This window comes from Melanotaenia boesemani, chromosome 9 (assembly GCF_017639745.1).
Source record: "Melanotaenia boesemani isolate fMelBoe1 chromosome 9, fMelBoe1.pri, whole genome shotgun sequence".
Lineage (NCBI taxonomy): Eukaryota > Metazoa > Chordata > Actinopteri > Atheriniformes > Melanotaeniidae > Melanotaenia > Melanotaenia boesemani.
The window spans coordinates 24238314-24250740 of record NC_055690.1 but is presented as its reverse complement, the minus strand read 5'-3'; positions in this window follow the sequence as shown (position 1 = coordinate 24250740).

The following is a 12427-nucleotide window of genomic DNA, read 5'->3' as shown; positions in this document are numbered from 1 at the left end:
CTATAAAGAATCTTATTGAAAATGTGTTGAAGTAAACCTGCCAGTCTCTACCACTCAGTTTATTACTTAAAGTTTTCCATTTTCTGTTGCTGTTTCCTGAAATCTATCTCACTAGGTTACAAAAAAAAAAGTCCATGACATCTAGTCACATTCAAACAGAATCCATCATTATCAAACATGAAGCAAGTAAAATGAAATGGCCTTAACATAAACACCATAAGCATCACTTGCAGGATTAATGTCTTAAACTAAAGACATTAAATAAAAGAAATGGAACCCAAACAAAACTAAAACAAAGGACAGAAAGAAGAAGATCCTCCTGCTTGAGGTTATGAGGATCCGGCTGATGACAGTTGGAGTGACGTAAGATGTGTTCACAAAAAGATGTTGTAACCCCACATTATGACTGGTTGAAGCTTGAGACTCATCTGGCTAAGGTTGGTGGGCGGTGTGAAAGATGACAAGGTTTTAAAGGCTTACTTTCCACTTATTAACAGAAAAAAGTCAGTAACTATTTACAGAAGCAGACATAAAAGAAGAGTGTAATTTAAAAAAAAAAGAAAAGAAATTAACCTTTATGCTGTTTGCTGAAGTGCCTCAAAGTAACGCTAGGGAACAGAGGATGAGGATGAGGGCGTGGATGAGGATGTGGATGAGGATGAGAAGAATAAAGCCTCCCCTGCAGGTGTACTAACTCTTCTCTTTTATGGTCTTTCCTTCACTCTCTCTCTGTCTGCCTTGTGGCTGTGAAATGCTGTCCCTAGGTAGGAAAAGGGGATGACTAAGTAATATTATACATGAAAGTTAATACAGGTTTAGGTCATGGCAGTTTTTCATGTGCTTGTCATACTGAACAAAGGCTTCAGGGGAAAAAACACACACACACACACACACACACACACACAAAAATCATATTTTCATGTTGAATAAAACATGCCAAGGAATACTACACTAATGGTAACTGGGTAACCTTTTCACTATATATTTATGTGTAAGTATAATATTTTAACATGCTTTTTTTAAAATTTTCTTTTATAAATCATATTTCCTATGTGGCACTTGTAAGGACGATTACTTACAGGACACCATTATGGGTTGCATTTTATTGCATTTTATGGTAACTTGTATGATCATTTAAATTGGAAGAGCTCAGGCTGAAAAGCCAGCTTTGCATCCTGTCTGACCACTTGTGATTTCAAGTCACCTCATGTCATTCATGCATTAAATCATCATTCAGTCTGTTTCTTTGTACTATCAATTGTGGTTAGGTTAAGTTAAGTTAAGTTTGGGAAAATGTGACATTTTTATCACATACCTAAAGATTTTAGTTTTGCCTTTTTTTCAGTAGTTATGGTGATTCCAGTCAGTGTAATATCTAGAGATACTTCCACCTGGCGGCAAAACACAAAACATTGCTGTTGCCAAAGAACTAGTAGTTTAACAAGGATCAGATGAGATTATTAAGGCTTTTGGTCTAGACAGGAATCCCCGCAGCCCACTGAAGAATCAATAAAAAGAACACATTAAGATATGGCCAGTAACTGGGTTTCATGATATTTATTTGAATTTTTACACTGGGAAAACTCCCACAGCATAGCCTGAAGGAGTGCCTGGTTACTTCACTGAAAGTTGTCAGGAAGATGAACTAGCCTAGATTTTCTGGTTGAAAGATTTGTACAAACAGTTTTTATTTAGTTAAAACATTGTAAGACAGAGTCATCAGTGTTATGTGGATCAAACACAGTCAGCGGAACTACTGCAGTTGCAACAAATAGGAGAATGCTGAATAGCTTATCCTAGTTTATAGTTTGTAAGCAATGATTTTGTATTCCAGGTCTGAGACCCACTTTAGACAAGTTCCTATGTTTTTTTCACCAGATAGTCTGTGTTCAATAAGTCAGGTGCCTTTTTACCTGTTAATTTTTTTCCAGCAAGCATGCAGATCTGCCCCCTTTGCTCAAAATACTTAGGAAAAAACATAATTTTTGGATGCATTGTTTACATTCTTGGCTAAAATAAAATACAAAATTAGGAATTTATGCTATTTTATCTCAATTCGCTGGTGATAAGACCAAAATGGCTTTCCACATGGGAATTCAATCAACAAACCTCTTTTCAAAACCTAATACCAAATTAATATTGGTGAATATAATTTTTTTAATATACTGATTAAAAATCAAACATTTAGGTCATTACTCCAGTCTGAATGGGAAGCCAACTGCGGCCATAGATTTGTTTATTTTTTTTTTTTAACCAGCACCTTACCATCACTGTATGGGTTTACTTTCCCAACCTGGTGGCTCGTCCATCTTATATTCAATTTAGGGCTACTAGAGGTACATTCAAATGGTGATGCAAGTGCTTCACTCTTTGGGGAAAACAAACAAAAAAGACCACAAAACCCACTGATTGCTGGTATTTAAAATTCACTCATGAAATCAGCAGAGCATTGTGTGATTTCTATCCTCAACAGACGTGGTGAAATAAATTATGTTGTCTTGATAAAATTTTGGCAAAGATGTAGACCTATAATAATTGTTTGAAGTTGATCCAGGTGGCTAACCTGCTCTAACAACAGTTTAAGTCATTTTTTTCTGTCCCATTTGTGTTTAAGAGCTTTAGTTCATCAACACGAATGTTAAAAACATGTTTGATTGTTCTGCTTTTCTTATTAAACACATCTGATTTCTGTCCCTGTCATGTTTCTCTATAGCCAGATTTAAGCAAATGGGCTATGAATTATTCACTTTTATTTCTTCTGTACCATGCAATGACCCAATAAAGCCTATATTAAATCTGACATCTGGATTCAGTGGATTCAGATTTGAAAGAAGATGAAAAAGTAACAAAAAGAAGTAGGCAGACAAGACCTTAGTAGTTTGCCACTTGTTAAATCACCCGAGGAAACTGTGGATCAAAACTGAGGCAGATAAATGTGTGTTTAGGTGATATACAGAGGAAAGGAAAGAGAAAGTGAAAAGGGGGAAAGAAAGACGCTGACAGAGGTGGAAAATGATAAGAGGTGTGGCGAGTCATCTGTGGTTCCCATGGTCCAGAGAAAGAGCTGCTTGTCCTCACATGGTTGCATGTATGTGTGTGAGTACATTTGTGTGAGTGTGTCATTAGAGTCCCCCAGAGCGCTGAGACCAAAGGGGTCTCACTGTGACACCTATTATCCCCCCCGAAACATGACACACCACCAGGGAGAGGCAGAAAGAGAGAAGACGCTGGAGCCCACATTTCACTTGAGTGTCTGTGTGATCCTGCACGTGTGTGTATGTTCGTGAATGTTCGAGCATTCATCAGCATCTGCTATGTGTGTGCACTTACTGGCTGACTGTAGTATGAGTTTATGTCTGAGCACATGAACTCCCTGAGTGCATATTTCTGTGGTTTTAGGCGAAATGTAGCAAATCACTGTGCGCTGCCAGGTGTTTGCCTTGGCCACACTTCTGAGACCCTGACATACATTTTACAGAGTCAATGGGGAGATGGCGTAGGACTTTAGGGGGCTTGTGTGTTTTGTATGAGGAGTGAAAACTGTTTTAACTGTTTTGCATGCATTTCAGTCACTGGATTGTTCTAAAGTCATGAAACTATTTTAAATACACTAAGGCCCAGTTTTGCAATCCTTTCAAAACCTTCACTTGTAATAACAATATGAGAAGAAAAATTAAAGAAAATCAGGCATGCATGTCAGGTTAATTGCTCACTCTAAATTGAGTGTGTTGTTTGTCTCTCTTGAGTTGGCCCTGAGATGGACTGGCGACCTGTCCAGGGTCTACCTGAATTCTGGTCTAAGTTCAGAAAAACAAAAACCTCCTGTAAAAAGGTTTTTTTCCTACCTGTGCAGCTAATCCTGCTGCAAACAATAAGTTCATGATGATGAAATTATTGACTTGCAAGAACACACAGGGCTGTTCTGAGATCTGATCCAAGCACAAATATTAATTTTTCAGAAGCTGCAAATTCCAATGTCCACTGGGCCCTCTGTTGTCAGATTATACATCATGTCAATTTAGTTTATTTACAATTTGCCTTCCTTCATGTTAGGCTTAACTGCCGTTTGTTTAATCGTGTCATCTTGTTGTCCTCTTTTGCTACAGTTCTAAGTGGTAACTGGAGCCAGCTACTGTATATATTGATGAAAACCCCAAAAATTGTGAGGCACTTGCATCATATATTAATGATTTTATGAAACTTTTATAACATTCTACATTAGGAGTGGATGGAGCTCCAGCTTCTGATGATTTGCAAGGAATGTACAAAGGGTGTATTCTACGTGAACATGTTGATCTTTAATCTTTAATAATATTAATATATATTAATATATAGATTAATATATGGTATAATTGGATAATATATTTATGTAAGCTATTAGACCTCGTTGATCTTTTGCTTATAAGTGTATTTGCATTTTCATGGCCTCTAAAGTTTCTTTTATTTTGCTCTTAGAAAAACTCACATTTGTGTTTTTGCCAGTGTTACCTGTCTACCCAGAAAGCTTAGGCTGTCTTTACCCATTTTTTAAAATATCATTAATCTGTCATTTCTTATGCAAAGAGAATGCTGAAACTTTTATTTTTAATGTTCAGAGCAGTGTTGTTAGTGGCAACATATTATTTCAGAAACAGCTTATTGCAACACATTTCTACCACAAAAGGTGTCTTTATATAAACTGATGGTTAAAATGAGGGTGTTCTGTTATGAATGCCATAACAAAATGTAATCTGGTTTCTCTAATCAAGTTGATGTCTTAAAAACCATATAACAAGCAGAATAATTTTGTTAAGGTGTTTATTAGCCACATATCTGTGCCTTTAACAAACACAAGGACACAAATTATTAGACAGCACGTAAACACATCTGCAATTTGATCTTGATCAGAATTACACATGCATGCCCACATGTGGATATAACTAGGAATAAAGGAAGAGTGGAGTCCATGGGTCTACAAAATACTGAGACTGGTTGAATCGAATGATTTTCTTTTTATGTTTTTGTTATGAGGTAGACATCTATGTACTGCTCCCACATGTTGAATTGTGCAACGAGAGACTAAAGGAAAAAAAAAAAAAACACTGTTGCTGCAAAGATGCTGTGGGAGTTGGCTGAAGGTGGAATGGGAGGGTCCTCAGGGTGTCAGTGTGCTGGAAGGCCAGTTTTGGGAAATGTGTGTGTGTATGTGTGTTTGGATGGGGTGGGTTTCTGGTTGACATATAAGTGGAGGCTGTTTGGTGGGGGTGAGGGTACTGGGATCAACTTGAGACATTTTAAACCCTGGCTCTTTTCTTTCTATAGGCCTTATCAGGTTTCCAAAAAGGCTGCCAGCAACAAAGCAACACAGAGCCAAAAAGAGATGGTGCACCAGTCCGGGGGGTGGAGAGTGGCTGCAGGGGTATGAAAAAAAAAAAAGAAAAAAGTGGGGGGCAATGGGGGGGTGGCGGTGTTGGGTTGTGGGGGGCTGGATAAAAAGACATGGAGAGTAGGGAAAGAAAGGGGCAGAGATAGTGAAGGAAATAATTGTAGATGGAGAAAATCTTAACAGGAGAAAAGAGGAAAGTAAAAACAGTGAACTGAGGGGGAAATGAAGAGAATATGAAAGGAGTGAAATTGATGAACAAAGTAAGGAAGAGGAATGAGATTGGATTTTTGAAAAAATTTGGGGCCCATGTATGAAAGTCAAAGCATTGCCCATTTGTATCGGTCTCCCTTTCTCTGAGAGCCGTCAAAATAATGGATTGTCACGCTAACTGGCCGGATACAAGAGGGCAAAGGGTTGCCTGACGGGGGGGGGGGGGGGGGGGGGAAGCTTGGAAGGAGGGGGTAATTGTAGGAGGCAGGGGGAGGAGGGAAGTTTGGATAGACGGGGAGTGGGGGCAGACAGACTGGCTGGTTGGGTGTGCTCCCAAGTCAATTTATTCCTTATTAAGGTGCTCGGCCAGAAACAACATGAAAGACTGATAATCATTCTGACTTTGTGATCCTTTTTTTCCTTAGTCAATAAATTATAGAAACAGAGGTAAACCACTAAAACCTCACAGTGGTATGTGGGACTTTGGAAAACACTGTTTTGTTTTGTTTATTTTTTTCTGACTGATGGTAAAGATATGTGCCAGTGCATTTTCAATGGTTTGGCTCAAGCCTGCACCATGCAACATCCACATTACATTCCACATGAAAAAAAATGGTGCTAATGGAGATACAAGTTATTTTTGCACAGCACCACGAGTCTTTGGTTTTTATCAAAATACTAGACTTCTTTGTTCTTTAGAGTATTATTTGGCAGGATTCTGTAATATTTTTCTTACAAGTAGAAATGTGTTTTGGCTGTTTCAGTAGTTGGAGAGATTTTTCCTGGCTGAAAGATATATTGATGTTGTGTGAATTTATACAGTTTCATATGAAGACTGGCTCTGAGGATAAATTACTAACTTAACAACACAAAGCCCCCTCATCCGTTCCAAATCAGTTGCTATATTTCACAAACAAATTATGTCTAATTCAGATACTTAGCCGAATTCCATGCAGTGTGTTTTCATACAGCTATTCAGTGTGCTCTTTTGGCATTTCTGTTTAGCAAGCTGATCATATCTACTCTCCTTAAAGACTTAGTTGTCTTTTATTGGCATATACTGAATATGCCCTCCAAAAATTACTTTCAACACCCAAGATGAATGTGCAACAAGAAAACAAAGAGCTGGCATGTTTAAGGTTTGTGAATGAAACACCAATTTATTGCAGACACAGCAGCATTTTGCAAAGAGGTGCAGGCTTTTCATGAGTTTCAACCATATGTACTTTCCTCCTTCTGTCTTCCTTTCAAGACTTCCAATCAATATGGCCCTTTGATGTATATTTGATGCATATCAATACCAAAACGTCAAAACATCTCTATTGTTATTCCTAACTGACAATACTGAAGAGTGTGTGTTGTGTGCATGTGTGTGAATGTACAAGCATAGGTGCATACAGAGGACAAGAAAATTCATGAAGTAATGATATACTGTAAAGGGGTGCAGGATGGAAAATACAAAATGCAAGTATCCATCCATCCATCCATCCATCCATCCATCCATCCATCCATCCATCCATCCATCCAACCATCCATCCATCCATCCATTTTCTGCTGCTTATCCGGAGTTGGGTTGCGGGGACAGCTGCCTGGGAAACCCAGACTTCCCTCTCCCCGGCCACATTCACCAGCTCATCCGGACGGATCCCGAGGCGTTCCCAGGCCAGCCGAGAGATGTAGTCCATCCAGTGTGTTCTAGGTCTTCCCCGGGGCCTCTTTCCGGTGGGACGTGCCCGGAACACCTCACCAGGGAGGCGTCCAGGAGGCATCCTAACCAGAGGCCCGAGCTACCTCATCTGGCTCCTCTCAATGTGGAGGAGCAGCAGCTCTACTCTGAGCCCCTCCCGGATCACCGAGCTTCTCACCCTATCTCTAAGGGAGAGCCCGGCCACCCTGCGGAGAAAACTCATTTCGGCCACTTGTACTCGCGATCTTGTTTTGGGGTTAGCCAGTCCTCCCTTGCACGTCTCCAGTTGGAGCAAAATGCAGCTGCAAGCCTCCTAGCTGGAGTACGTAAGAGGGAGCACATAACCCCCATCCTGGCCTCCCTTCACTGGCTGCCAGTGCACTACAGAGTTCATTTTAAGATTCTTTTATTTGTTTTTAAATCTTTACATGGTCTGGCGCCTCCTTACCTCTCTGAGCTACTTCACCTCTACGCTCCTGCTCGGTGCCTCAGGTCAGCTGACCTGCTGCTCCTGGACGTACCGAGGTCCAAACGGAAGCTCAGGGGGAATCGAGCTTTTTCAGTTGCTGGTCCTAAACTGTGGAATGAGATCCCTCTCCACATTAGACAAGCTTCTTCATTGTCTATTTTTAAAACTCATCCTAAAACCCATTTTTATTCTTTGGCTTTCAGCCCAGTATGAGACTGTTCCTGATTAGTGTGCTGTGGTTTGTTTTATTTATTGGTTTTATTTGTTTATAATTTGTTTATTCTTTTAGAATTGCTTATTGTTTTAAAACTGTTTTAAAAACAATGAACAATTATTTTATTATATTTTATGATATTATTTATTTCCTGGTTGATTTTTGTACTCTATGTGTTGCTTTGTCCATTTATGTACCGCACTTTGTTTCAGCTGTGGTTGTTTTAAAGGGCTATATAAATAAAGTTGAGTTGAGTTGTTCTTTTGGTCACGACCGGTAAATCAAGAGCTTTGCCTTTTGGCTCAGCTCCCTCTTCACCACGACAGACAGATGCAGAGTCCACATCACTGCAGACGCTGCTCGGACTTGGGGGTGCGGATTCTCATCCCAGCCGCTTCACACTCGGCTGCAAATTGTTCCAGTGAGAGCTGAAGATTTTTTTTTACTCGCCTTTCTCCGATAATGTCTTCTTGTGTTTCTTTGCCGAATCCACCATGGTGCACATTTAAAGCAGCATGTGTGATGTTATTGCTTGCTAGTGTGTGATGCGATGCTTAAAGTGAACCTCAGCTTCTGCAACATCTCTCACTTACCAGAAGAAAAAGTTGTATGGTTTCTCAGCCTCGGGATGCTGCTGCATCAAATGTGTAAGTAAGGCAGTTTTAGGTCGGAAAGTTATGTAGTTTATCTTGAAGAATATTCAGTCTGGCCTGGCCCACATGTCCACCTACAGTGACTAAAGGTTAGCTTAGCCATGCTGAGTCCTGGCTGCTGGCCTTGATCACCACCAGCTAACCTTATCTTTCAAACATTAATGTTAATTGACATATTGAAAATGAATTGTGCGGCCTCACCCAGCAAAGTGACAGGATTGGTTTCTCTAATCTTTTACGTGGAACATAAAGTCTGGCCTCATCTTTCTGAGATCATAACTGGGCTTTGCAGATTCAAAATCCTGCACTACCATGATAAGATATACGATTCGATACGATATATGATTTTCAACAAATGTGTGAAAAAATTTTCGGTTTTGATCTGATTCTAAACATCTCAGCTTTTTCTCAGCTAAAAACATACTCATCAAGGCAAATGCCAATCGATTTATACATTTTCTAAACAATATTCTTTGTGATGCTACTCCAGCAGTGTTAGTATCAAGGATAAAAACATATCTATGCATTTTGTCGGTTACAAGTTGACAACATGTAGGTTCTCGACATAACGCAATACATTACTTGTGATAGTGTACCTGCACTTGTTTATTTTTCTTCATAGTATGCTCCCTTTGTTCCTGTTTACAGACATGAGTGAAAGTGTCTCACAGGAACGATAAGATATTCTGATTTGTTGTAGACACAGATTATCAATACTCCCTGCTCTCTCGTTATAAATTCTCTCACAGTCTTTCTCCTTGTCCTCAGGGCTTCTGATTTCCCCTGGTCTGTTTGCATGCAACATGCTTTTGATTTACACCCAGTCCCTTGTGAATGTGAGTGTGTGTTCAGTATTTGTTTTTCCCCCAGCTTTAGCCAGTGCCTTCATGTCTGAATGCGTTTTCCCTGTGAATGCACATCTCTCATCTCTTTTATGGGTTGTGAAACAGGAAGGTGAGTCTGACCACGTCTATTGTGACATCCTTTAACAGTGTCTATTCTGCTTCCAGAAATTTCTCTCACTGGAACTGCTGGGAGAGTTGGCCAAACATGCATTGCATCCTGTCCTGATGCTCTGTTCCACTTTATGCTGAGAAAAATGAGATGCTGCAATACCTTTCTAATGGATTGATGGTGCCTGTGGGCTTTGCTGCAATTTGAAATACAACCAAACATGGTCTTTGTGCAGAATTTCAAACAAATGTATTCCTTGATTTCTGGGCATTGATTCAAACATGCATTGACTTTTCTGTGTAAGGTTCCAAAGAAAGCCTAAATCCTCATCAAGTAAAGGTTAGCACTGACAAAGACCATTGAAACCCCATGCAGAACAGCTCACAGAGGGACCATCAATCTAACCAGAGTCTAGGGAACACACTCTTTTCATTTACCTTGGGCCTCATATCTAATTTAACACCTGGTCAGTGTTTGCTGCTACTACTTTGAGGAATTTGCCACGCAGCACAATTTTAAATGGAGATTTTTGTTATTGCTCTTCAAACTTGTATTGTTTTCAGAAATCCCCCATTTAGCTATGACAATGCCAATTTCAGTTGGTTCTAACTTTATTAAAGCTTAATTTATATTCTTATATCTTTGACATACACAATCATAGCAACTGACTCCAAGAAAATGGAAGAAAACAAGATTTCTTCATCCATGAATGTGTCATCTGTCTCTGACCTTGCCACCAAGACTAAATGTTGACTCTAGTAAATCTTTAATAGTCAATAAACGTGTTGTCAGTATATATACTGAAGAAGAAAGGAGTTCCTCTATGTGGATATGCTAACTCACTTTGTTGGGCTGTAACTAATATATTAACTATACAGAGCCACTTCTCTGCTATATATATATATATATATATATATATATATATATATATATATATATATTTGTGTGCCCTACTGTAGCATGGAAAAGGTAAAGGCAAGTATGTGCTGCATCAGACTGGAATAGGTTAAATTGAAAAACCCCACATCCCACATCACAAAGTCATGGCCAGAAAGAAGAACGCTGCTACGCAGTTTTGTTAAATATAACTTTACCCTTTAGCATAACTGTTACAGTGATTACTTCAAATCTAATTAATTTGAACTTGTTGAAATCAGATTACATGCCGCTGATGTTGCAAGGCTCATGGCTCGTTAAAAACAGGACATCTCTCAGAATCCTGCACAAGAGTCAAGCATGAATTCATTGTTTTGACAACATAAGAACTGAGACCACAATCCCACCTATAACACTCACACTGTGCACACACACAATGCCTCTTCAAGCTTTTGCAATACGTGCACGAACACATTCACATAGTAAATGTGAGCAGAGACAAATAAAGGCATGTGTGCAAATGCATTAGTTTAGTCATGCAAACAGGCTTGTGCACTACAAACAAGTGCAGATTCCCTGTCAGTCTGTTGGGTTAGCACACTCCCTTGGTCTGCCTTGGACTCTCTCTCTCTCTCTCTCTCTCTCTCTCTCTCTCTCTCTCTCTCTCGCTCTCTCTCTCTCTCTCTCACACACACACACACACACACACAGGGAGGGAGTGTTTGTGCCAGGCCTGTCCTCTCTGGTCTATTTCTGAGGCGACGAGAAAATGATCAAAGCTATGTGACCAGACTGCAGGAATGACCTTCTAACTGTCTCAGGTGTCTCTTATTACACACAAGCAAATACACACATAACACACATCATCCTTCACACAGTCAGTCTCACATACGAGACTCAAAAAAGCTCACACAGGTCATTAATCTGATAAATACATCTAAAATACAGAAACAAAACTCTCATGTGTTTCAGCATTTCTTCCACATAAAAAGTCTGAACATCATGTCCCTCCTCAAATCCCTCGCCATGTCTGTGCAGTGGACACAAATTTAAGTGGAGGTTGCAGTAGGGACCTGTTGGTGTCAAGTGTTCCCTGATTGGGCAGCATGTCAGCCATTTTTCCTCACAGCTTCTCTCACTTTCTGTTACTAACTTAGCCCTAAAGCTGAGCTCACAGAGGAGCTGAAAAATGTATTTTGTTCCCATCTCCATACCTCTCATCAGCTCATGAACAGAAGTTTGACTAATGTTGGCAGAGGATTATTTAATTAATGAAACGCAACAACAGATGGAAGACCATATGGCACACATGGTGGTTTTGTTTTGGCATTATTTTAGAACAACAGTCATCTGTCTCCACCAGAAATACTATTTTTTCAAGAATTTCTCTGATTTAGCACCATCCATCATTCCTTCAGTCATTACAAATTTAAAGCAATCTGACAGAATAATGCTGCCTCTACCGTGCTTTACTATGAAGATTGTGTTCTTGACATCTTATGCCGTGTTTAGTTATGCAACAATTGAAGTATATCCTCTTTTTCTTATGCTACAGTTTGTTTTTCTGACCACTGTGTTATTGTGTTATTTTGTGTTCTGTTTTTTTTTTGTTAAGCACTTTGTGATTTTTTATCTTGAAAGATGCTATATAAATAAACATTTACTTACTTACTTCCTTACTCACTCTACGGTAAAGTCTAGATTTGTGGGGTATACAGCTTAAAGTGGACAAGTGGTGGCAAATTAATTTTGGTTTGTAAAACTTTAATGGCTCTCTAAGGTATATATGGAGTTTTTTTTTGTTGTTGTTGTTTGTTTTGTTTTTTATACAGCCACAATCATCTCTAGAATTTAGTTTCTGTTTGGAGAACTGCTCTGCTTTTATTTGGCTGCTTGCTTGGTGTTTCATTGATCATTGATTTAAAATGTCACCACCTGTATAATTTCTAAGTTGACAAATAGACTAGTTAATCTTTTAGACAACCAAAAAGCCAACCAA